Consider the following 12,468-nt stretch of genomic DNA (forward strand, 5'->3'; position numbering starts at 1 on the left):
CCAAAAGCCTTGTGGCAGCGGTGGGATTCGAACCCACGCCCCCGAAGAGACTGGAGCCTTAATCCAGCGCCTTAGACCGCTCGGCCACGCTACCTGCTGGCTGGCTAGTTGCTTCTTAACGGTCCCACCTTTCAATACTGTTACAATGACAATACAATTTCAATATGTTTTGGGAAGGGGACATTCAAAACATAGTAAGTGGTATTATCACTTCAACAATAAGTTATTTTATTTTATTTTAGTAGTGCTGGGAAATTAACCCAGGGCTTCAAACATGCTAAGCAAGCTCTCTACCACTGAGATATATGCCTGTCCTATAACTGATTTTTGTGCATTGATTTTATATTCTGCACCTTTGCAGAACTCATTTATTACCTCTAAAAGCTCTTTTTGGATTGTAAGCTTTTTTCCTTTTTATTTTTATTTTTTGGTGGAATTGGTGTTGAAATCCTGGGCCCTGCACTTGCGGGGCCATCACTCTACTGCTGAGCTACAGCCCCAGCTCAACAATTTTTATGTTTTCTATCCACAAGACTATGTAATCTTCAAACAGATAATTTTATTTCCAGTTCCTTTGTGTTGCTATTTTTTTCTAACTGCAACTTCCAGCACTGTGTTGAACAGAAGTGGCCAAAGCAGGTGGTTAAAATCTCATGAATTTTATTATCAAAAGATGTTGAGGGCTGGGGATGTGGCTCAAGTGGTAGCAAGCTCGCCTGGCATGTGTGCGGTTCGATCCTCAGCACCATATACAAACAAAGATGTTGTGTCCGCCGAAAACTAAAAAATAAATATTAAAAAATTCTCTCTCTCTCTCTAAAGATGTTGAGTTGTGTTAAATGTTTATATTGTGTCAATTGAGAGGATCATGTAGTGCTTTTCCTTCATTCAATTAATGTGATGAATTACATCGATTGATTTTCATGTTGAGCCACCCATGTATTTGTAGAATAAATCCTACTTATTCGTGAGTTTAAGCCTTTTAATATTCTCCTGAAGTCAGTTTGCTGATGCTTTGTTGAAGAATTTTGCCTCTATATTCACAAGAGATATTGGCTTGATGTGTTTTTGTCTGGCTTCAGTATTAGCTTAATGATGGCCTCTTGGAATAGTTAGGAAGTGTTTCCTCCCCTTTGATTATTTGAAAGAGTTTCAGAAATATTAGAATTAATTATTCTTTAAATGTATGGAAGAATTCACCGGGAAAGTCATCTGGTGCTGGAATTCTCTTTGCTGGAAGGTGTTTGATTACTGATTCAATCTCTGTGTTATAGACTATTCAGATTTTCTATTCCTCCTAAAGTCAGTTTTGGTAGTTCATGTGTTTTGTTTTTTTCTTTTCTTTTTTTTTTTAAAGAGAGAGTGAGAGAGAGAGAGAGAGAGAGAGAGAGAGAGAGAGAGAGAATTTTTAATATTTATTTTATGGTTTTCAGCGGACACAACATCTCTGTTGGTATGTGGTGCTGAGGATCAAACCTGGGCGGCACACATGCCAGGCGAGCGCGCTACCGCTTGAGCCACATCCCCAGCCCCAAAGTTCATGTGGGTTTAAAAATGTGTCCATTCCATCTACATTATCTAGTTTGTTAATGAACAATTTTTCAGAGCACAATATCTTAAAATCTGTTTTATTTCTATAAGGTTAGTAGTAACTTTCCTTCCCTACCTTTTTCTTTTAGTGCTTTTACATGTTAAGCACATACCTAAGCACATACTTAGGTATTTGTATCTTCTCTTTTCCCCCCTTTATTAGTATAGCTCAAGGTTTGTCAATTTTTTTTTTCTTTTTAAACATTAACTTTTGGTTTTGATTCTGTTTTCCCTCCCTCCCTCCCTTCGTTCCTGCCCCCCCCTTTTCTTGCTAGTACTAGGACTTGAACCCAGGACACTCTACCACTGAGCTACATTCCTATTTTTAAATTTTATTTTTGAGACAGTGCCTTGCTAAGTTGCCCAGGCTGACCTTTAACTGGCAGCCTCAGCCTCTCAAGTAGCTGAGATTATATGTGTGCACTGTTAACCCATCTTCTCATTGTTTTTTATTCTCTATTTCATTTATATTCATTTTTATCTTTATAATTGCCTTTATTCTGCTAGTTTGGGGTAAAATTTTCTCTTTCTTTCCTACTTTCTTAAATATAAAATTAGATTATTCATTTGTAATGCTTCTACTTTTCTATAAATTAGCTATAAATTAGCTATAAGTTTTCTATAAATTAGCTATAGCTATAAATTAGCTATAAGTTTTCTATAAATTAGCTATAAATTAGCTATAAGTTTCCCTCTGAACTCTGCCTTCACTAGATCCAAAAGTTTTGGCATAGTGTCTTTTCATTTTATTAATCTCTTAGTATTTTTTAATTTTCCCTTGGGATGTTTCTGAACTGTTGGTTAAAGGTATAGTATTTAATTTCCATATATTAGTGAATTTTTCAGTTTTTCTTTTGTTATTGATTTCCAGATTCATTAACATTGTGGTTGAAGAAGATACTTTTAATCTTTTAAAATTTCATTAAGACTTGTTTTATGGCCTAACACGTTATTTATCCTGGACAATGTTCCATGTGTACTTAGAAGAGTGCGTGTTCTGATATTGCTGACTGCAGTGTTCTTTTGTCATGGTCTGAACTAATCAATACAAGTAATAAGTTATAGATTAAAAAACTATAGATTAATAAAATAGCGAGTATAGCCATAATGACTTCATCTTTATGGTTCCCAGGTGAAACTGTTATATAAGCTGTTTATTTTTAAAAGTATTAAAAAATTGCTTTTCTATGCTTCATACATCTGCAAATGTACTCGAACCCAGGATGTACAACCACAACTGTGCTTGAACCCAGGATGTGATTGTCTGACCCTGCTCTGCTAACTGCTTTTTTTAGTTCCTTGTATTCTGCTCGCTTGCAATTCTCAGATTCCATAGAATGTGGTTTTCTTCCTTAAATATTGGGACCACAGACAACCTGGTGCGCTTCTATCAGAAGGGCATTTGAGCATGGCAGTCGCGTCTCTGGCCAGGAAAATATAGGTAAAATAAAATTCTTTGATTTGTTCCAAATTAGGACTTAGTGTGTTTTCTGAGCAGTCGCGCATAATACTTTATGTCTGTCAGTTTGTTATGTTTTGGGATATGATGTATTGCCTGAAAAGCTAATGTGTCAGTTGATGCAGAAATGTTCAGACGTAAAATGATTAGATTATGAGAGCTGTAATCTCATCAGTGAATTAATCCACTTAATGGATTAATAGCTTCAATGGACTACTGAGTGATCACTATAGGCAGGTGGGGTATGGCTGGAGGAAGATTATATTTTGTCCCTGTCTCTCCTCTCTTTCTCTTTCTCCATCTAACTGCCATGAGCTGAGAAGCTTTCCTCTGCCATGATGTTCTGCCTAATCTTGGACTCAGAGCTGTGGAGTCAGCTGACCATTGACTTAGTCTCTGAAACTGTGAGCTCAAAATAAACTTTTACTCCTCTAAGTTGTTCTTGTCAGGTATTTTGGTCACAGCAACAAAAAGCTGACAGGTATGTTGGTTTATGGTGGTATTCAAGTCCTCTGTCCCCTTACTGAACTTCCCTCCAGATGTTCTGTATCTTTTGTTGAACATGGTACATTAAAACTTTCAACTGTTATTTTATGACTGTCTATTCCGATCATTTCTATGTTGGCTTCCTAGGGCTTTATGTTTTAGTGCTGTGCTTAGAAAATGAATCACGCTTTCCTCTTTTCTCACACCGCAGACCTCTGTGACCTTGAAAGATGTGTGGATTTCACCAGCAAGCAAGCAATTCTTCAACAGCAAACACCACCTGGGTATCCTCTCATTCAATCCACTTCTGTTCTGATGCTGTCTGTTGATATTGTCAAGTCCCACAGATGGAAGGCTCAGTCCCCAAGACTGCCCTTCTATCTTCACATGCTCACCATAAGCCCCAGATTATTTCACCTTGCTTTGTGACCAAGCAGCTGTAAACCAGGGCTTCCACAGCTCCCTCCTTGGGCCCAGTAAATCTGCTAGAATAGCTCACCGAACTCAGGGAAACACATATTTACATTTGCCAGTTTATTACAGAGAATCTTATAGATGAAGAGATGTATCATATGATGAGGGGTGGGGGAAGGGGCACCACTTTCCAAGAATATCCATGTGTCCCTCTATCAGGAATCTTTCTGAACCCTATTCTTTTAGGTATTTATGAAGTCTTCATTGCATAGGCATGATATTGTTAGATAGGAGATGGGGAAGGAATAAAAAGAAAAGATGGGAGAGAGGGTAACACTCCTAGACCTTCAGCCCACCTAACACTGTGTCTGAAGCCCCTTTCTGTAAGGAGGAAACTGGGTCATCTTAAAGTTAAAGGGAGGAAGCTAGATGACCACAGGAAAATGCAAGTCTCTAAAGGGAAAGTCCCTGATCTTCAGCATGCACAATAGCCTGAGAGACTGACCTGAAGTTAAATTAACTTACTAGCCATTGCTGTTTGCCACACCTCCATGCATTTTCAGGGGGGAAAAGAGACATACACTTGGGCAGTAGAGAAAAAATTATGTCAAATTCAGCTGTCATTAAAGGTACCAATCAATTTTAGATCTACCTAGGGAAGAAGGGTGAGAACTAGTAGAATCCAGTAAAATCAAGCTCTTCTGTGTAGGTGGGTCCTTAAGCTACTTTGCTGTCCATCCTACTCTGCTGTCATAGAGTGAATGTTCACTTTCAAGAAACCTTCACCTTGCTGGCCAACCTGTTGGTTCTCACTCAATTCTTTGTCTGGACTTGGGATTCCCTGGGGATCCCTATCCATGCACCCATAACAATTTAACAATGCCAAAAATGTGATTGGACAAAAAAGGGTCTCTTGCTAATTGACTGAGACATGAGACCTGTCTTCTTCAACATTCTGCTTGGCCTTTCCAGGCAGTAGTCCTCCCTGCAGGGTATGGGTAGGAGCCCTCTGGAATAAGGAGAGTCTCATGACATACTTCTGGACAAGAGCATGTCAAAGAATTTCATTATGGCCCACTCCTAGGCAGAAAGATGAAGTAATATTAGAGTTTCTATGGCCCACTGTGGCCTGACTTGGGGAGGAAGTTATGAATCAGCAACCATGGATGAAAACTGAAAAATGTATCAAAAAATCACAGGTACATCAATGCTCATAATTGCTCTCAAGCCCTAATTCTTGTGCATATATATTTATAATTGTTATGGTTTCTTGATGAATTTGTTATTTTATCAATATATAATATCCTTTTTGTCTCTTATAGAAATTTTTTACTTTAAGTCTCTATTTTTTAATGTTAACGTAAATAGCTCAACTCTGTTTTCAATGAATATTTGCATGGGATATCTTTTTCCATTTTCTTCCTTTCAACTTATTTGTGTCTTCTAATAGAAAATAGGTTTCTTGCAGTTGGATAGTGCTATTTTTAATCCATTTTGCCGGATCTCTATCTTTTGATCAGAGTTTATTTACATTTCAAGTAGTCACTGATAGGGAAGAACTTGCTTTTGTCATTTGCCATTTGCTTTCTGTATGTGTATACTTTCCTTTTAATCTCTTCTTTCCTCCATTATTGCCTTCTTTCATGTTTAGTTGATATTTTTGCACTTTAGATTCCCTTCTCCTTTTATAAGTCTTTTTATATATATTTTAATGTATTTATTTGTGGTTAATATGGGAATTACTTTTAACTTTCTAAAATTCATAACAATCTAGTTTGAACTGATATTATTTTACTTTCAATACTTTCCCCCACCCTGCTCCATTATGTCTGTTTTGGTCTGTTGGGGCAGTGTTGGAGATCTAATGTGGGGCCTCTAGCATGCTAGTCTCGTGCTATACAATTGAGTCACTTTCCTAGTACCTTGTTATGTTTTTGTCTACATAAAGCATATCTTTATATACTGTATGATCAATAACATGAATTTATATTTAAGACAGTTGTTTTTAAGTCTTTTTGTATTAAGTCCAATATCTAGGTTTCCTTAGGGATGGATTCTGTCAATTTTTTTGTTGTTATTGCTTTGAACAGACTATACTGTTCATATTATGCTCTGTGCTTTTTTTTTAATTGCCCATTTAGATATTATAATGTGGGAACCCTAAAAATCAGATTCCTCCCCTCTTTGCTAGGATTCCTTCCTTTCTTTCTCCCTTCCCTTCTCTTCCCTTCTCTTCCTTCCCTTTTCTTTCTTTCTTTCTTTGTTTGTTTGTTTCTTTCTTTCTCTTTCTCTTTTTCCTCTCTGTCTCTCTCCTCTCTCCCTCTCTTTCCCACCCCTTTCTCTTTCTTTCTTTTGGTTCTGGGCATTAAACTCACAGGAAAATTACCACTGAGTTACATCCTCATCCCTTTACAAAAATTTTAAATTTGATACATGGTCTCACTAAGTTGCCCAGGATGCTTCAAGTTGGAATCCTCCTGCCTCAGCAGTCCTGAATAGCCAGGTTTAAAGGCATGCACCATTATGTCTGACTGCTCAGAGAGTTTTCCAGACAATTTCTGCAGGTTTTTTTTCTTTCTCTTCTTTTCTTCTTTTTTTTTTTTTTTTTTTTTTTTTGTGTGTGTGTGAGTTCATAAAAATCTCTGTTCTTATAGCTTGTTTTCAGCTAGTGTTATGAGAGAGACTTTCTTGAATGTCAGGAGCTGAAGGAGGGGGTGGGTATCTTCTATAACAGCAAGACACAGCAAAGCTTGTTGCCTAGGCATTAGAAGAACACCATGTCCAAATGATCTAAGCTGGTGGCCAGAGATAACTTAGAGGCATCTTATCCACCAAGCTCTTTGCAGATCCTTAGTAGGGGCCCATGTAGGTCGGGGTCCCTAAAGCTTCTGTTTCATTAGGCTACCTAAGAAATTATTTTCTGCCTATACCCTTTGCAATTGCAAATACTTTCCCCCACCCGGAAAGCATTCATATATATTAGGCATGTTTTAAAATATAAAGTAAAAGTGAAAAATATAAAGTTAGAGGTGAAGGTTGGGCAAGGTGGCACATACCTGTAATTCCAGAGGCTGGAGGGTAAGGCAAAAAGATCAAAGGTTCAAAGCCAGCCTCAGCAAAAGTGAGGGGCTAAGCAACTCAGTGAGACCCTGTCTCTAGATAAATAGAAAATAGGACTGGGGATGTGGCTCAGTGGTTGAGTGCTCCTAAATTCAATCCCACCCTCCCCCAAATTCATAATTAAATAATTGCCAAGATGGTTTATGTACAGTTTTAATTCTACTTTGTTAATTGCCAACTGGGGACAGATTTTGCCAGTCAGAGGACAGGTCATTCAGAAGCTTTCTGGTACCAGAAAGTACCTGATTTGGCTCATAGGAAATCTGGCTGAGCCTGGAACTGGAGCCAGGAGAGAAGGAGCCACCCAGGCCCCATGAAGGAGGTCAAATTCTTGGATGGCTCTTGATCCCAAGGATCCACTTTTGGGAGGTTCCAAATAGGCCATGTCCTTTCAGATAAGATATTTTGCCTTTTATATTTATTGTGTAAAACAAAATCATCACCAAATTCAGAAACTTAAACAATAGCACTTCTTATTTAGAGTTTCTCTGAGTTAGGTATCTGGGTGTGGTTTTGGGGGTAGGGGATGCCCCTCCAGAGCCAGGTATCTTTGCAGCCCAGCCCTGCTCTGCTTGTATGTATTGTCTGAGATGTACATTTTACTCTCTGGAAGCCTATTTCTAGTAGGGCCTTTCCACAGACACAAAAGCTAAGGAAGTTGTTTCTCTGTCAGTTAAGTCTTGAGTATTCTAAGTGCCATCAAATAGTCCCAACTCAAAGAACTCCTGACCAGGACACCAATTCTATCTGAGTTGTTCCAGGGCAGTGTCTGAGCCAAGGCCTGTCCAGAGAACTGGGGGAGGCATGCTGTAGTGTGCCTCAGCAGCCTAAGCAGAAGCTCTTTCCTCTGTGTCTTGATCCTCAAGTGTGCCTAGCGCTTGACGGCTCTCAATCTTTAATGCCAACAACTCTGTCTCACAGACCAGTGTCCTGGGCAGAGGCTGAAAACCGCCTAGCCTCAGAAGACTCCCTGACCACATGAGCAGGTCACATGGGTCACATGGGTTGTTCCCCTTTCCTCCTACCTCTGCTTGTTCACCAGGCCTTTTACCCGCTCCCTCACCCCTGCCCCTCACCATGAATTCACCTGGGTGGAACCAACCCACTTCCAACCCCTATCTCAAAGGTTCACAAGGGCAACTGCTTCCTAACCAGATGGTGCCCTGTCCTCTAACCCTCAAGCTCTTAGTTCCACACATTGGATGTGTAGTCCTTGCGGGTGACAATGTTGAGAGGAGACACAGGTTAAAAGCCACTGAGTAAATTCTGTCCAGTGCACACCCAACCCTCCTAAACAGGAACAAGGCTGGCAATTTGAACATTCCTATAGCCTCCTCTGTCCTCCTGGCCAGAACCCAGAGGCAGCCTCTTAGGGTCATGGAGATGCTACACAGGATGTGGGCTTATTTACTGTTCTCTTGCGCAAACAACTTCTCTAGTTGTGAATCAAAACCCACAGAAACTGCTGATACAAGTTGGAGACTAGCCTTGGCAACTTTAGCTAGACCCTGTCTCAAAATTAAAAAAACAAATGGTGGAATGGTGATATAGCTCAGTGGTAGAGGGCCCCCATATTCAGTCCCCAGGAATTATAGAGTGTGAATAAAATGATAAATTAATCATTTCTTCCTAGAGTTCTTCTAGACCTCTCCTGCTGTTGCTGCAGTGAAGAGCAAAGATATTCTGCAATTAGCACATTCTAGCTTTGATATAAATTTCAGCAGCCAGGACCTCCACGTTGAACCTGCTGGCCTGCAGGTGATCAGTCCGGAGCAAGTTATCCATGGTCTTAAAATCCTTTGTATTTGCTCCTCCATTTCTGTGAGCTCTGTCCTTCTTTGTGTGTACTGGTTCATGTCCTCTAAGTGAGCTCCTGGCTTTCCCCACTTTTCCTCATCTAGAAAACACTGTGCTTTCTAGTCTAAAAGACCATAAGTTTTAAATCTTTCTCTTACCCCAAACACTGTGTCCTCAATTCCATATGTGAACTAAAAATATTCATCTTAGAACCCCAGAACTCAGTTTCTTAAATAAAAAAGAGACTTGAGCCTTTTTGCAAAACTGCATGTATTAGAAAAGGTAAGACTTGGAAAAAATGTAGAAATAGTTGATGTTTAAAAAAGTATGTGGGAGTTGGAGGAGGAAAGGAAAAGAAGCAGTTGAGAAGGGGGAGGGATTAACATATATTTTCTTCTTCCAGCAAATGGTGAAGCCATTCTAGAAATGTATTCATGTGTGTCAAGGGGACACTTAGTCCTGGGGACTTTATTATTATTATTATTATTATTATTATTATTATTGCAATGCACCCTCAATTAAAAGCATTTTTCAGACACAAAATGCCCCAAACATCTAAATATGTCTTTTTGAAGTGGGGAGAAGACAAATATAATTTAATGATAATTTTGTGTGAAAAAAAACAGGCACTAATGGCGAGACCTGTGCACATGGTTAGTATTAATTATGTTTTCTGAAGTCTGATTATTCTAGCGCAACCTCAATCCCCCTCCATTCAAATAGCTCTTGGTCACTTCCTCTTTACCAATTTTCATATTATGTGAAAAGCAGGAAAATATAGTCACTTGGAGAACAATTCTTCAGCATACTCTTCTACTGCTTACTTATGTGGCACGTGATTTGATGGAATGAGTGTGCTTATGGGGTTAAGTTCACCTACATGAAATGGTGAAACAAAGTACCTCATAGCTACAAGGTATCAATGCAGCAGCTCCTTCCTCCCCACCACCTTGGGTTGTATTCCTATATTGTAGGAGTGGGATGGGCTTTGCTCAGCTTCAGGGAGCAAGGTGCCAAATTCTTTTGTCCCAGGTTCATGGAAGGAAAATGTGAGATCCCATTTTCCAAATGTCAATACTGGGGAGAGTGTATTCATTCCATGCATGTTTGGGGGTCAGTCAGGCGTCTCACAAAATTTTCTGAATATTAACTGCTTTCACTTTCTATTTCTGTTTTTGTTTCTTTCTCCCCCCCACCCCCACCCCCTGCCCCCAGTGTACTGGGGATTGGACCTCACACATGCTAAGCAAGTGCTCTACACTGAGTTACATTCTGAGTTCTTCTTTTTTTTTTAAATTAATTTATTTTTTTTTAGGTGGTGCTAAGGATCGAACTGGGGTCCTGCCCGTGCTAGGCGAGCACTGTACTGCTGAGCCACAATCCCAGCCCCATTCTGAGTCCTTTTAAAAATTTTTGAGACAGGGTCTCACTGAGTTGCCCAGGCTGGCATCAAATTTGTAATCCTTCTGCTTCAGCTGCCTGAAAAACTGGGATTAGAGGCCTGCCATGGCTTGACTGCTTTACTTGAAAGCATCTGTGGGCATAACACATATACATTTGTATCTAGAAATTTGTCTTCTAGATTTTCCAGCATATTAGAATATAAATTTTTAAAATAGTTTATAATGATCCCCTGGATTTCAGAAATGTCTGTGGTGATATCTTCTTTTTCATCTTTGATCTTGTTGATTTACTTATTTTCCCTCTTTATTTTGGTTAGTTTGTCTAAGAGTTTGTTAATTTTATTTGTCTTTTCAAAGAATCAACTCTTCATTACATTGATCCTTTGTATTGTTTTCTTATTCTCAATTTCATTGATTTTGGCTCTGATCTTAATTATTTCCTGTCTTCTGGTTTGGAGATTAGTTTGTTCTTCTTTTTCATAAGCTGATAGAGCCATGTTTTAAATGTAGGCACTTACTGCTCTCAATTTTCCTTGTAAAACTGCTTTCATATTATCCCAGAAATTTTGATATGGTGTAGTTCCATTCTCATTTATTTCTAAGAATTTCAGATTTTTTTCCCCTCTCATTTCTTATATGACCCATTCTTCATTTAAAAGAGAGTTGTTAGGCTGGGTCAGTAACTCAGTGACAGAGGGCTTGCCTACCACATGTGAAGCACTGGGTTCCATTCTTAGCACTGCATAAAAATAAACAAATAAAATAAAGGTATTCTGTCCATCTACAGCTACAAAAAAAAATTTAAAAAATAAAAGAGTATTGTTAAATCTCTATGTGGTTTCTATTATTTTTCTTACTGTTGATTTATATTTGATTTCATTTTGATCTGATAGGATGCATGAGATTATATTAATTTTTTGCATTTACTAAGACTTGCACTGTGACCTAGAATACGGTCTATTTTGGAAAAGGTTCCATGATCTGCTGAGAAGAAACAAAATACAGCTGTTTGGGGATAAAAGTTTTGTAGATGTCTATTAGGTCCATTTGATTTATAGTATTATTTAGGTCAGAAATAGTTTTCTTGATTTTATGTTTGGATAACTTGAATATTTGTGATAAGGGTGTATTGAAATCACCCAGTATTATTGTATTGGGGTCTATCTGGTAATTTAATGTCAAGAAGTTTTTTTTTTTTAGTGTAATTAGGTTTACTGACATTTGGGGCATATATGTTTACTATTGTTATACATTCTTGTTGGATTGCTATCTTTACCAGTATGTATTTTTGTTCCTTGTCTCTTCTGATAAATTTTTAATTGAAATCTGCTTTGTCAGAAATGAGACTAGCCACTCATGCTTGTTTTCAGATTCCATTTGTATGGTGTACCAATTTCCATTCTTTACCTTTCAGCCTGTAGGTGTCTTTGCCTATGAGATGAGTCTCTTGCAAACAGCATATAGTTGGATCATGTTTTTAAATCCATTTTGCTAATCTATGTTTTTAAACTGGGGAGTTTAGTCCATTGACTTTCACTGTTATTATGGATATGGTTTGTTGTTTCCTGTCTGTGTGTGTGTGTGTGTGTGTGTGTGTGTATGCTAGATTTAATTCTGTCCTGGTTTTCTTTATTTGGCTGCTCTTCTAGTGATCATCTTCTATTTTTGAGCTTTGGAGTTTGTCTTTGTGCAGTATATCTTTGAGTTTTCTTTGTAGTGATGGCTTAGTGGTCATAAATTCTTTTAGTTTATTCTGTCATGGAAAGTTTTTATTTGCTCATCAATTTTGTATGATAGCTTTGCTGAATACAGCAGTCTTGGCTAGCAATTATTTTCTTTTAGAGTTTGTAATATCTCATGTCAGGCCCTCCTTGGTTTTAGGGTCTAAGTTGAGAAATTAGAAATGAGTCTTATTAATTTGTCTCTAAATGTAAAATGACATTTTTCTCTCACAGCTTTCAATATTCTTTCATGGTTTTTATGTTACGCATTTTAATTTTGATGTGTCTTGGAGAGGTTCTGTTCTGATCTTGTCTATTTGGAGTCCTATATGCCTCCCATATATGGATGTCTTCCTTATTTCTAATATAACAGGATAAATTGGCTGTTACTATCTTAAGAGACGATATTCTTAATGCCTTTAGTGCTGTGAATGAATTACTGCTGAGCATTCGGTCCCACAATTGTGCACGAGGACTG

Source organism: Spermophilus citellus, assembly GCF_964194105.1.
Source record: "Spermophilus citellus genome assembly, chromosome: 11".
NCBI classification, from domain to species: domain Eukaryota; kingdom Metazoa; phylum Chordata; class Mammalia; order Rodentia; family Sciuridae; genus Spermophilus; species Spermophilus citellus.